A 16,081-nucleotide genomic window follows, 5' to 3' on the forward strand; every position below is an offset into this window, starting at 1 on the left:
TAAGTACTAAATAAAAATCGTCTTACATAAGTATTTGTTTATATTTTATGCATTGTTTAAGTGCAATTTTTTTTATTACTACCAACAGTGCACTACCATACATAAGAAAGCTAGGGAAGTGAGATAAAATAAAGAGAAGCAATGAAGCAGGTATTTGTTTATATTTTTTTTATTTTAAGTCCAAAATTTTTATCACTAATACCATACATAAAAAAGGGGAGTGAGGTAAAATAAAGAGAAGAAAGTGACAAGTAAAAAACAAAATTGGCCTTTGGTGAGGTTTGAACTTGTATCTAATAAGTAGCAGAAAAAGTATGTTACCACCAAGACATGCACACATTTCTCTATAGTGTTTATAAGTTAATATTAACTTAGTTGTATGTATTGTAGATTATGCTCCAACTCAAATTGGCATGGGCTGGATCCACTCCTACTTGTATCTTAGAGAAATATCCACTTTTAAAAGTTTTAACTAGCCCAACTGGTTAAGCTAGAGTATGTTGGCTATACGTTAAGTGGAGTGGGTTATGTCGAGGCGAATCGTGTTTTTCTAACCCTTGAGATGAGTTAGGTCAGGTTAAACTGGCTTGTAATTTTCTCCATTTCCAAATAAAATGATTTAATTGTACTAAAATGAGTAAATGAAATAATAACGTCGAGTCATTGAGTACTTTTTCGTATTTATAGATGAGAGGGTAAAATAGAACAAATTCTTAAGGTACTAAACGATTTGACTAAAATGCTAAGTGGTTCGGCGTTATTGTTTCATTCACTCATTTTAAAATCATATCTTTTCGTAGTATGTAAAAGCATATGCAAAGCCAGTATAGCTAGCAAAAGTTAACCCGACCTGAAAAATCGACTCGAATTATCCGAGAACCGAACCGATAGAACCCGAAAATTCGTTGAACTGAAACCGGCCTGAACCAACCCGAAAGTGTTACCATCGTATTTTAATCCCGGACATCATTTTTCTTATTTTCAGTTTTGTGTCCTCATTTAATTAACAAACTATCTCTACCCAACAAGTTCCAACATTTACCGAATTAATCAAATAATTATCGAATAATTAGTTAATCGACTAAAACGGAAATAGAAGATATGTTAGTTTAGATGTAATTAAATTCTTAGTTCATACTTGATCATAAAAAAAAAATGTTGCTCTACAAATAAACATATTCTCAGTTCATACGCACATATTCTTAATCCATATTACAATCACATATGTGAATTGAGAAAGTTACTATAATTTTTTTATATCAGGAATACAAACATTCAGAACCATAAAATTGGTAATTGAATTATCAAAATTGATGACGAATACGCACACAACTGTTTGAAGAGGATTAAATGACTGTGACATAAGAGGTTTACCGAATTACTCAGAAATGCTAGACCTCATGCTGGAAAATAAGGAACACCCAAAATTTCTCAATTCACACTGGATGAAGTTGATAAATGCAAGGGAGAAAGAAGAAGAAAAAAAACTTAAAAGAAATAAAACGAATCGAAAAAATAGTAACTTTGTCTATGGGGTTGAAAATGATAGAATGATTTGGGGAATTTTGGGGATTTAGGGTTTGAAATATAAATTGATTTGGGGAATTAGGGGAAACGTGTTATGGGTATGCATGTTAGGATGTGTAGAGTTAGTTTGTGTAATTAGAGGAGGGCAATATAGATATTTGGCGTAAATCGTAAGTTAACAAGGCGGAAAATAGGAAAAATGATGTTCGGAGTTAAAATACGGTGGTGATTGAGGGGAGTATATGTTAAAGTCCGGAGGTTATTTATAAAAACGCAAATAAGTGGTGGTAATTTGTAAAAATACGCAAATATGTGGTGGTTATTTGTAATTATTCCTAATAATAATAATAATAATAATAATAATGAAAGCCATAATAATAATAATAATAATAATAATAATAATAATAATAATAATAATAATAATAATAATAATAATAATAATAATAATAATAATAATAATAATAATAATAATAATAATAATAATAATAATAATAATAATAATAATAATAATAATAATAATAATAATAATAATAATAATAATAATAATAATAATAATAATAATAATAATAATAATAATAATAATAATAATACTAATAAGGAAAAATGACAAATTACTACCTATTATAGTTAAGAATTTTCAAATTACTACATAATATATTTAATTATTCATAATACTACCTATATAGTTACAACTCTTCTCAAATTGTTACCTAATAATCTAAATTAGGTTATAATTGAGGTTAAATCATCAAAAACTCAGAAATTAATGTAGTATTGCCCATTTTACCCATCTTTATACACTTAAACTCACCACAATCTTCTACACCTCTACTAACACTACCAAAAATCATCCACCACCATCACCACCATGATAAGTGAATATCATCTTAGTCTCACCACGATAAGTCAACATCACCTCTACTAACACCACCAAAAATGAATGTGGTATGTGATGTGAGGATGGTGACATGGAGTAGGATGGTGCCGGGTCTTAGAGGAGATGGATATTGGCGGTAGATGTTGGGGCGATGGTGGGTTGATATTGATAGTAGAGGTGGGTAGATGAACATGATGAAAAAGAAAGGATTGAAAGATAGGATAGGATGATTAATAAGGGTATAATGGGGTAAACTATTTAGAATTGAGTTAATAGAGGAGAAATTAATGAAAATCATCTTATAATGATTAATTAAGACCTAATTAAGGTTATTAGGTATCAATTTGAAAAGAGTTGTAACTATATAGGTAGTACTTTGAATAAAACAGTATAATATGTAGTATTTCAAAAATTTCTAACTATAATGGGTAGTAATATGCAAATTGGCCTAATAATAATAATAATAATAATAATAATAATAATAATAATAATAATAATAATAATAATAATAATAGTAATAATAATAATAGTAATAATAATAATAATAATAATAATAATAATAATAATAATAATAATAATAATAATAATAATAATAATCGTGACAAAACACTAATAAATGTAACAATATTCGTGACAAAATATTAATAATCCGTGGTAAACGTGTAGTAATTGTGGAAAATATACGTTGACGACATATTTTGGCGATATAGATATTGGTTAATAAAAACTTTTTTACGGATCCTTTTTGTCATTAGAGCTTAGTGCGACCACATAATCGAATTTACATAACACCATCAAAGTGACAATATAATTAATCTCGTGAATTTCACGGATAATATAACTAGTTTTGTTTGATAACCAAGTTTTTAATAACAAATTTGCATGTATAGTCACATCAATAGAGTATTTCACTATGCTTAGTTCAAGAAACCACATTCTAATCAAAGAAACGTTGACTTCTAAAATAAGTTATTTTTCATACAATTAGATTTCACACTCTTAATGAACTAAACAACAAAAGATGGAGACATACAACACGACTCTTCTTCAACATCGAAGCAAAGTACATCATCACCAACTTCGAACATTCTGAACAATCAACATCTTGAGTATGTTTAATATATGGCACAACACCATCATCAACCTTGGACAAAGAAACAATGCAACATTCCAGAACTTTACGAACTGGTCCGTGTTCCAGCGCAGCAAACAAAAGTGAATCAAACGTTTCGCCGTGACGCCTAGCAAAGAAGTTTATGTGAGTGATCTTGTATTCCGAGTCTGGTAACGAACACAAACACATTGATCTCGGTCCCATATATAAATAATCTTCACCCTAATATCATATTGATCGAGGAAAAAAAATTAGAAAAGAACAATAATTGGAAAATAAGTTGAAAAAGAGTAAGATAAGGTAATTATGTAAAAACTGACATTCAGCTCTCGGACATATTCCAAAGCTTGATCAGCATAACAATAAAGCCGACTAGGGTCGACCCGCCAAGTTTCAATTTCGGATTGAGAATCAAGTTTTGGGGCGGTCTATTGTCCTCAAAAAGTCTTTACGCTCTTCCCATGAAATTCAAAAAAAGAAAAAAAAAAAAAAAAAAATGACTTTAAACAAAGGAGTTACAGGAAAACGCAAGTATAACAGACCAATCAAAATAAAAAAGAGTTAAACATGTCATCATTAAATCAATAAGAAAAAATAGTTGAGAAAAATAGTAGGCGGAGTTTGAACAAGCTGACCTTGACGTTTTGCTGTCAGTATCATTATCAGTAGTCATAGTCGTATCTATCGAGTTGCAAAGTCAGGATACAATATTACAACGGTGGAGATAGGGTAGTTAATTATCTAATATAGGGGATAAATTTAACCCCTTACTACTAAGAGAATAAAAATTCTTAAAAGTTTTCCCTCCAAATTATAATTATATAATGTTTTAATCAAAATAAAATAAAAGGAGTATAAAATATAAAATACAGAATTGTTAATTTTTCTTCGAAAATGACTTAATACATACTTAAACTATATAAAACAATAAAATAATATTATTCGCTACGTGAAAAAACTCATTAAGATAGTTTAAGCAAAATTATAAAATAAAATCATTAACTTTATGTTAAAAAAAAAAAATTCATGACATACTACGTTTTGTTTTTCTCATATTAAAATAAATTAGGTGAAATATAAAAATTTGAAGGTATAAAATTTGGAATGAATTCTCCTATATACTAAGAGAATAAAACTCTCCAAAGTTTTCCTCCAAAAGGTATCAAGCTAAATAAGAAAACAAAAATACTTCTTTCTTTAAATTATTATCACTTCATCAAAATATAACCTTTTAATCAAATAATAATATTTTCTTTTAAAATCTAAATTATAATTGATGGGGCATATTCTGCACCGCTGACCAAGTCAACATATTGAGCAAAGTCAAGGGTATCCACAGCAAAGTCAACGACTTAGACAGTCTAGCCGATGAAGCCCATCGGCCTGTCACCTGGGTCTCGGCCAGACAACTAGCCAGCCGGGACACATATCTGCGTACTCATATCCAAGACCCTCGGCGAGCCTGCCACAGGTCCATCGGCCGAGGGTATAACAGTCTTTTCACCTGATAGCCACTTGGCCACTACGTGACAAAAGGTGAATGCCTATAAATACTCCCCAATCCTCATTGAGGAAAGGATCCATAAATTGACCTAATAACCACTATTCATCTGGTAATATCTTGCTTATCTCTCTACAATACACTCTTAGCCAAGTTACAACAACTTCTCTCTAAGTTTACTGACTTGAGCGTCGGAGTGAGTACGCTCGGCCAAAGCCGAGCCCTCAGTTTGTTCATCGTTTCAGGAGACCGCAAGGAGGATTCAAGCAAGGACATCATTCTGTTAGCTACGAGTGGTAACAAACACCTGCTCTGGAATTAAACCCGGAACAATTGGCGCCGTCTGTGGGGATGAGACACTAGAAGCTAGTCACATTCATTCCCAAACAACAAAAACAAAAACACAAAAAACCCACCCAAAAAGCTAAGATGTCGAAACAACAAGAGGTAGTCGCAACCGACGAAGCCACATTCTACCAAGATGATACATTTCATCATTCTGGAGTAGTACAACCCTCCACCGGCGGAGTAGTCCAACCGGAATTCGGAATGCCGATAACATCGGACACGCCGCCGCCCGCCAACCAGGTCACCATCATGGGACAGGTGGTTGACATAGCAAAACTGAAGACACTCCTGGACCTGATTGGGAGTACACCAGCTCACATAGGCACGCCGACACGAGTGGCGGAAGCCGTCCAGAGACCGGGGCCCTTAACGTGACTCAAGAAACCCGAACGAGCACCTTTGGGAGAAGCGGACCCTACCAAGACGCGGAGGAGCCCAAAGTGGTCGTGGTAAACGTAAGTCCTTCACGTACTCGGGAGAGGACATCGCCGCCGCAACACCGACGAGGCACACCCCGGGGGAACCGTGGCCCGACTCAGAGAGCGGAGAAGAAGCCCGAGCCGGAGAAGAAGTCCTTCCCGCTACGAGGAGAGAAGCCGGACTAGGAACGCGAGGAGTCGGTCGCCGCGTGTCATCCGACACGTGGTCAAACGACCCCTCGGTGATTATGTCCTAGACACACCGCCGTGCCCGCCCAAGCGAAGTTGCGGCGTTCACATATAAAGGAGACAAGCGACCCGACCGACCACGCCGAGGCTTTCGAGTCTTACATGTCGGTATGGGAGCGACTGATGAGTGCAGTGCCGAGTCTTCCCAACGACTCGCATGGGATGGCTCAAAGCGGTACAAGGGGCTTCCGACGGTTCGGTATCTTGTTTCGCCGACCTAAAGGACGCCTTCTTAGCCCAGTACTCTTGCAACAAAAGGACGGTCGTGGAGACGTCGGACCTCCTAACTATCAAACAGGAGGAGGACGAATATCTACGAAGCTATATGAAGAGGTTCGACGGCAAGGTCCAGCAGATTCGGGAAATCAATCCCGGCGGCGGCTTCAGACCGATGAAGGGCCTCCCAAAGGGAAACTTAAAAGACGAGCTCATCAAGCACGGGGGCCTGGGCCTAGACGCTGCGAGGAAGATGGCCGAACAGGCCATCAAGGTGGAAGATTACCACGGGACTGGGTAGGCCCCGGCGAGGCCGAGCCCTCGAGAGAGGAAAAGCCGCAGGGATGATAGTCCGGATGAGAGGCGCGTGACAATAACAGTCACGATCCGATGATAAACGCCGTGACAATAACAGTCACGGTCGATAGATCCGCCAAGAAACAGGGCAGACGGGCGCGGGGGAGTTCGGGAATGTTTTACCAAAGGCATTACCATGACAAAACCCCTCTGGTCGCATCGGCCGCCAAGGTCTTCGCCCTGAGCAGAAACGAGGGCCAGAAGTGGGAACGGCCTCCCAAGCCAAAAGGAGACGGTGACTCAAACCAGTACTGCGAGTACCACGGTTGCGCCGGCCACCTCACTGACAACTGCCGGCATCTGAAGAATGCCATTGAAGAGCTAATCCGGAAGGGGAGCCTCGACAAGTATGTGGCCAAAGGCCAGAAGACTGACGCCAGCGGCTCAGATAAGACATCCGTTTTTCAACGGATAGGAGTTATCAATGTAGTAATCGGAGGTAACGAGAACGGTGGGTCCGCTCATGGGCACAAACGGCACCTGAACGAGCTGTATCAGGCTATCAACTTTGTGCCCAACGCAGCGACCGCCGCCTCCAGCGTTCCCAATATGACTATTGGAGGGAAGGACTACGAGGGAGTCATCGCCCCTCACAGCGACCCACTCGTAGTCAACTTGGAAATATCCAACCACCTAGTGAAGAGATGTCTGATAGACACAGGCGCCTACACGAACATCATGTTCAGGGAGTGCTTCCGCAGCCTCGGCCTGAGAATCAAGGACTTGAGCCCCTGCGCCCATCCACTATACTGACTTCTCCGGGTGGCCCGGTACCCCGGGTTCAATCAAACTACCGGTGATGTCCGGGTGAGGGGAATGCGGCCAAGAATGTCCTAGCCGAGTTCGTCGTCATCAACGGCTCATCCGCCTACAACGTCCTAATAGGCCGAGTTACTCCGAGCGATGCCGACGCAAAGTGATGTCCATCCGAGCCCCGACACTAATGTATGTCTCGGACCGGGGAAGCGCATAAGCTCGTCTCCAAAGACGAGAAGGACGAGGTGGTCAACATCCGGATATCCGCGGGAGGATGCAACATGCAATCCCTCAAAGTGGCGAAGCGATCGGAGAAGGGGAAAAGCTCATCCTCACAACCGAAGGGCGACCTTATGGATGCAACCGACTACCGACGGGGAACAGCGCCTCTAGATAAGGCATTAGGAAACCGACAGACCTTGTATAGCGCCGGAGGTGCCCAAAACATTGTGGGCATCCCGACGCATGTTAATATCGAATGTAAAATCGACCAAGTCTCCCATGAAGATGTCCATTTTCCCACAAATCACCGATACGAGTAAAAAGCCGACGCCGTCTCATCTGTCGATTCGACAAGAGCGCGATCGTTAAAAAAAGCCGACGCCGTCTCATCTTGTCGATTCGACAAGAGCGGCGTCGTTAAAAGCCGACGCCGTCTCATCTGTCGATTAAACAAAAGCGGCGATCGTTAAAAAGCGACGCCGTCTCATCTGTCGATTAAACAAAAGCGGCGATCGTTAAAAGCGCGCCGTCTCATCTTGTCGATTCGACAAGAGCGGCGATCGTTAAAAGCGGCGCCGTCTCTTGTCGATTCGACAAGAGCGGTCGTTAAAAGCGTGCGCCGTCTCATCTGTCGATTCGACAAGAGCGGCGATCGTTAAAAAAGCCGGCGCCGTCTCATCCGTCTATTACAACAAGAAGGCGATCGTTATTGAAGCCGACGCCGTCTCATACTGTCGATTCGACAAGAGCGGCGATCGTTATGAAGAAATGTAGCGCCGTGGATCACCCCAAATAGTAGGCGCTTGACGATTTCTTAAAGTGGTAGACGCCGCGTAACACGCTATCCGACGCTTGACTCACATTGTCATAGACAAGAGCGGTGGCCCCATGAAGAAATGTAGTCTTTGTGGCAGTCACCCCAAATAGTAGACGCTTCGGCGGTCACTTAAAGTGGTAGACGCGCGTAACACGCTATCCGGACGCCGACTCTTCATCAAATGTACCGACAAGAGCGGCAGATCTCCATCAAAAGAAGACACCGCGACGATCGCGGCCAAAGACTGATTGATAAACAAATCAAAATGCCTTAAAAGCATTAAAAAAACAGTTGAGATACACACTCTAAACTGCCTCGGCCAAACCAAGGCTCAAACAAAAAGAGACGCTCAAAAGAAATAAGGTAAAGACCTCGGCCATACCGAAGGCAAAAAAAACGAACTCTTATTTATAATAACAGTTTGCAGGCGAAAAGAATGGAGATAACACAACCTACCAAAGGATACAAAATACAAGGAGAAAAGCAAAAAAACTACAATTATCATTTGAAGCACCAAAGGATGGCGGGGAGGAAGGGCTTAATAATCGGCCCCGAGCAGTGAAGCAGATCTCTTCAGTAAACTTGTTCTCATCAAGCAAAGACATGATGGTGTGTGAGGAGTCAACGGATCTACTGTAAGCTTGCCCTCATCAAGCAACCTATGCCTGGTGTCGCACCGTCGATAGCGATAGCCGCATCTTCTTCAATAGGCAACCCAGCAGCTTTCCTAGCAGCCTCAGCTTTGGCCTCGGCGTCATCAGCCGCCCTCATTTTCTCAGCTTCCTCCTTGGCCACCTTAGCCCTCTCAGCAAGAGCTGCTTTCTCCGCGGCCGCCTCTTTATCAATCTTTGCCTTCACAGCCTCTTTGGCCTTCTCCACCATGGCGTTCTCCTTAGCCTCGAGCTTGTCATCAAGCAGCTTGTCATATCTACCCCACGGAAAGGAACCATCAAGAGGGAAAAGCTCCTCGATCACTTCCTTAGCAGCTCCTTCGGCCAAGTCCCGAAATTCAGCGCACAGATTGGGGAGCATGACAGTTTGGAGCATCTCAATGTCGGCCTCATTCGCTTGATGATGGCCTCTTTGCCCCGAACCACCACCTCACTGGGCCTTAAACAGGCCCTCGGATTCATTCCTCTGCTGGAGATAGAGGTCGGCACGCCCTTGAACGTGGTTACACTTCTCCAGCGACTTCGCGGCCTCGGCTGCCGCGGCCTCATTTGCCGCGGCCTCGGCCTTGGCTCTCTCGGCAAGGACCTCTTTTCGGCGTCCTCCCGAGTTTTCTCTCGCCAAGAGCGCCTTCTCAGCATCTCCCCTAAGCTTCCGCTCATTGAGGAGACCCAGCTTTGCCGACGCAGCCCACCAGCAGCGGCATTACGCTCATGAACGGCTCGAGCCACGGCCTTCTCCGCTCCGTGAGACGAGCGGCGGTAACCACGTTCCACCTTGCAAGCTCCCTAATTAGCTTCGTGCCTTCCTCTATAAGCCGGGAGACGAAGCCTTCCGGGATGAAGGGACGGTGGTAACAATTTGACCCCCAACTGCGCGGTTTGGGAGGAGGAAGCCTTACGGGATGAAGGGTTGACGGTGACGCCTTGATCACCAACTGCGCAGAGGTCCCCTCCTCCCGCCGCCCAACGAGAGCAGAAGCCGGTGCGCCTGGCCTACAAAATTTAATAAAGACGTCGGTATCAACGTATATCGACATGTCGGGAAGCCTGTCATCGGGAGCACCCAATGACTCGGCTAAATTTAGGCCACGGAATGAATAGGTACCGTGCTTCGCCTTCTTGGCCGGAGGAGGCACTTCCTTGCCAACGGTAGAGGCTGCCTCCTTCCTCTTTCGGATAAGGGGAGATTCCTCCGCATCGGAGTCCCCTCGAAGGAATATCAACAACCTCCACCTTTTTAGAAGGGGGTGGGAGTTGGAACCAACGTCGACGCCCTCGCCGCCGAAGACACTGTTTTCCGCGTCCGACGAACAACGCCGCCGATAACCTTCGCCTGAGCCTCCTCCACGCTCAAGCCCCTCGGCCCCGTGCTCCATAAGATCACCCGGCGACCTCCTACGGTCGTGGGTTTGAGCCTTGGGATGCAAGTTGGCAACGGTCCCATCTTTGTGCGGCCCATTTCTCCGGAGAAGATCCTCGGACAAGCCCTTTCCAAAGTGGTGCGAAAGAAACAAAGCAAGAGTTAAGTAGAGGAAATAAACCGGAATTCGAGGAGCAAGAGCATTAAGAATGGCGATGGGCCTCACACCGACCCCACTCACCCCTGTGCTAGGGCGGTATGAGGCCGACATGGCAGAGCGGCTCATCACGAAGGATGATCTGCGTCGGAGGAATCCATCTTTTCGGCACCCCACTCTTGTCCACCTCAAAGAGCCTCATTGCCAGCCTCTCATCGTCCCGGAGATAGACACGCTAGCATCCATTTTGAGCTTCTTCCGGAAACCCATCTATCGTGCTCACTTTGAGTCTCACACCGCAAGTTAACTCGGTCTTTGGAAAAAGCGGGCGGCGGATAGTCATCCGGCACCTTAACGTACACCCACCGGCCTTGCCAATCCTTGCAAGAAGAAAGTTTGTTGTGAAGCATAACCCGGCTCCATCTCCACACTGTACCATCCGACGCGGCCAGAAAATGGTTTGAGATGGTGAAGCCGGCGGAATAAATTTACCGTTGGGGCCTCTCCCTTGAAGAGACAGAGCCAGACAAAGCCGATTATGGTCCTCATAGCCAACGGGTGCAGTTGTGCAACGGCAACGTTCATGGCTCTAATAATGGCCATAACGTACCCATTCAGCGGAAACCGGAGCCCGTACTCCAAATGCCGCATATACACGCCAGTGTGGCCCGGTGGAGGGCAACAGACGGCCTGACCCTCCTCAGGGATAACAATTTTATATCCCCTACCGAAGAAAAAATGGCCCTCGAAAAATTCCTCGCCTGAAAAACTGGCGAGCTTATGAGCCCAAGCACGGTCAAGACTGACCTTACAGGCATCGCCGTGATCCAGGACGTACTGCCTCCCTTCATCACGACGAGGCCTTTCCACTTCATCACCGAAATCATCACCAAAATCGCCATAAGAATCAGAGTCCTCCCATTCCTCAAGAATTTGAGGATCAACTTCAGGAGAAGGAGACCTAGGGCCCCCCGACGCGGGTTTACTAGGTCCAGCATCAGCAGAAGACATGCTCACAACAAATTATCAACGAAATAAAAGAAAATGTTTGTTTACCTCAAAGAAAAACACTCGCCGGATCGAAAGCCCTTGAAAGTTTCAGGAGACCGAAGATTGGAAGAATAGAAAGCCCTTGAAAGTTTAAAGAGAGGACGATTTTGGGAGAATTTTTGAAAATTTGAGGAAATGAAAGTAATGGCCAAAATCACGGAGTAACTACCCTATTTATAGGGAAAAGCCCATGAAGAAGGACCAATCAGGGCACAGCCCATGAAGCGTCAACCAATCAGCAAGCGGACACGTGTCAGACATGCAACCACGGAATGTCAATCGTTGCAACAGTTGAATGTCAATCAATGCTACAGTTACCAAGCGTATTCAACACGCCTATTCACATCTCTTCGCCTGTTCATCTCCCTCAACAAATTCCTAGGCGCCTGCTCTCCGCCGGCTACATGATCGACCAAGCCATGAAGCACCGGCCGGGGGCAATCAAAAATAACCGGCACTCTCAGCCCTGGTCTCGGCCAGCGTCACATTATTTCCCACATCGGATACCCTTTACGCATCCATGTGGAGGGGGGATATATGGTGCGGCCTAACAAGAACCACGCCGATGCTTCAGAAGAAGCCGATACCAAAAATTTTGCAAAAATACTTGCGCAGAATATACACTCAACATACATCGGAGCCCATACCACGGCATAGACTACGCTGGGGGCAAATTGATGGGGCATATTCTGCACCGCTGACCAAGTCAACATATTGAGCAAAGTCAAGGGTATCCACAGCAAAGTCAACGACTTAGACAGTCTAGCCGATGAAGCCCATCGGCTGTCCTGGGTCTCGGCAGGACAACTAGCCAACCGGGACACATATCTGCGTACTCATATCCAAGACCCTCGGCGAGCACCTTACAGGTCCATCGGCCGAGGGTATACGCGATCTCTTTTCACCTGATAGCCACTTGGCCACTACGTGACAAAAGGTGAATGCCTATAAATACTCCCCAATCCTCATTGAGGAAAGGATCCATAAATTGACCTAATAACCACTATTCATCTGGTAATATCTTGCTTATCTCTCTACAATACACTCTTAGCCAAGTTACAACAACTTCTCTCTAAGTTTACTGACTTGAGCGTCGGAGTGAGTACGCTCGGCCAAAGCCGAGCCCTCAGTTTGTTCATCGTTTCAGGAGACCGCAAGGAGGATTCAAGCAAGGACATCATTCTGTTAGCTACGAGTGGTAACAAACACCTGCTCTGGAATTAAACCCGGAACAATAATATTTTAATTAAAGAAGATAAATTCACTATAATTTTATAAACTGTAAATTTCTAAATTTTTGTTATGTATTATTATATATAAGAGAATGACTTGACACATTTTGTATAAAACAAAATATTAAACTAGTATAATTAGCTTCATCACAAAAATAAATAAAAAATCATTAACATAATTTAAGAAAATTTATTATTTGTAATCATTAGTTTTATGTTAAAGAAAAAAATCATTAAACATATTTTATAACTTTACTAAATTCTCTTGATTAGTTTATAGTTCATTTTTTTCCTCATATCGAAATACGATGATGTATATGAAAAATATGAAAAATTAATAATGTATCAATTTAAAATATTTAAATAATAACTAAAAATAAAACCTCTATATATACTGCAAATGTGCGGGATTTACACTATTAAATACCAATAGTATAATTGTTACATTCTCTAATATCCCTATCTAAAAAACTGTGCATTTGTGCGGGATCTATACTAGTTATTATTAATCATGTTGATTACTACCACAATTAATCAATGTAAGTTTAGAAAATTGAGATGATGATGAATTGAAGATGAACCCGATTCGATTTGGGGTTTTTTCAATTTCTTAAGGATGAAATATCGAGATTATTCTACTTTCTAACCTTTTTATAACCAAAAAAAAAGATTGAGCTTCTTTTTTGGCAAGTACTCCTCATATATTATACCGACCCAAATATTCTTAGATACTTATTTGATTTGGGCTTTGGGGTAATTTGATAATCGATACAGCTCGAATAAACCGACTGTTAAGAGTAGTAGATAAAACCCGAATAGAGATAGAAGTAGGCCGTGCTGGTCTTGCCCAAGCAAGGTTAGCAAACCCACCATGTCCGGAGGAAAAACCGAAACGTCCTAGGTTCACGAACGTGGCTTCCTGTCGTTTCGTGCTAGTGAAAAGTTATATGGCTGCTCAAGCATGCGTTCATCAATCAAATCTGGGGATTACTATTGACCGATGGTAAACCCCCAAAAAAGCTTTATTTATCAAATCTATAAAATATTATTAAAAGACTAGCCTAAAAATGTCACGTAGACAATGTCACGTAGACAATGTCACGTGGGATGAAAAAAAGCCACGTACACAATAACAATGTGACTTGGCAAACTAATATAACATGGATTACCGATTTATTATTATATTGCATTAATTTAATTCACTTATTTCCTTAAAAAATCCATTTATATTCCATTACCTTTAAAAACTTAATTAACTAAAAAACAAAAAAAACTACGGATTAACTATAAGTTAATAATTTCAAGAGATTTCATATGGATCGTATTATATGTATTTGAAATGAAAAAACTGAATACATAAGAAATTAAGAACGAAGAAGAATAAATGAAGTTAAAAACAAAACAAAATTATATTGTCACTAATTCACTACTTTTTTTTAAAATGCACTAATTCATTATTGTTGTTACTATAAAAAAAATATATTATAACTTTGTTGTATATAGAAGATGTTTTACAAAACTAACTAATCGACAAATGAGTATTAAAGATCATATAAATCATTTTCTTAGGAAAATATAAAATATATGGAAAAGAAAATATTTATTTAATTTAAGTAATTTACAAACAAATTCTGTAAATACTTAAGTGAAATTAAACACTAATAATAGAATTGTAAAGGGTAGTAATACCATGTATTTAGTTCATGAAATTATTTTACGTAAAGGATAAGGTTTTGTAAAAAAAAAAAAAAAAAAAAAAAGTTGCATTGTTTAGCAATATATTTAGTAAGTAAACTAAAATAATTATATTTATAATTTTGTGTTCATGGTGAATTTAAACGAGACCTTCTTCATTCCACTTTTATTGTTTAATTTTCCTTTAAAATTTATTCCAAATTAATTGTTTTTTCAAAATTTAGTATGATAAATGACTTAACTATCAGTATCTATACAATATAATAAAAGGGAAGATGAGTAGTTTATTATTTGGCGTGTGTCATGTTAAGAAATTTTAAGTGCCACATTTTATGTTATTTTTCTTTGCATTTTATTAGGAATAGTAAGAGACTATGAGTTGGTATGTATAAATTATGACACAATGAATTATCTTAATTAAGTTTATTTGTAACACCCCTGATTTTTCGGCTAAATTAAAACTTACATTTATATACAAAACTGGCCGAAATACAAGGATATTAAATACAAAGTCTCTTATTACAAATCCTTTTTAAAACTAAATAATACAAATCGAAAACGAAAACTTTTACAAAACTTTAAATAAAATCTTCACTTGAAATAAAATCTCTTTTGAACAGCAGCGGAAGACCTGAAAGCAAAACAGAAGACAGAAAGGACTACCCCCATGACGAGTAGCCCCGAAGGGAGAAACACGTCAGCCGAAAAGCTGACTAACAGATAATACTTCAATATAAGCAGAATAGTTTTTGGTCATGGCGTGGAAACAGACACACATAAAAATAAAAATAAACAGAGAGAATAATAAAAACACTCCCCATGACTAATCTGAAACTCAAACTTAGACACTCTCATCCCAATAATTAACTCAATCTCAACTCTATTCATCTCATTCATTACCCCGTCTCATAATATAATACTCCATAGTAACCAGATATCGTATTCTCATCGTCGAACCTAAGTCAAGGACAAGAGGTGAGTGAACTAGCGGTAAGACCGCAAAACAATATTTCCATCTCAATATCGATTTCAAACTCAAATAACTCAATAACCATGGTCACTCTGGACCGTAAACATAACTTGACTCAAATGCCCCATAACTCATAACTCATAACTCAATACCAGTAACCAATTTTCATCTCAATTTCAATATCGATATTGTCAAATATTCCATTAAAGGAACTGCTCAACACTTAAAGTATAAGACTTTAAACTACTCACCCGCGAGTCGAGGTCAAAGAAAAAGACGATTTAAACACAATACAAACTCAACCAAAGCTCAGTACCAATCCGTAAAGAAAACCATTACCAAGTCAGACTATTTGATGGAATCATATATTTAATAGCGTGGTTCCAATGCCAGTAGAAGGACTAACCATTATTATTTGTACTCAAGATTACCATCCTCTAGTTTTCCTATTGAAGCTAATTCCTTATCAATGCTCACAAAACCTTAATCAATCACCGTTCTCGCTATCCGTACAATGCTAATAATCCATTAGAAAAGGTCACA

The sequence above is a fragment of the Silene latifolia genome, chromosome X (assembly GCF_048544455.1).
Source record: "Silene latifolia isolate original U9 population chromosome X, ASM4854445v1, whole genome shotgun sequence".
Classification (NCBI taxonomy): domain Eukaryota; kingdom Viridiplantae; phylum Streptophyta; class Magnoliopsida; order Caryophyllales; family Caryophyllaceae; genus Silene; species Silene latifolia.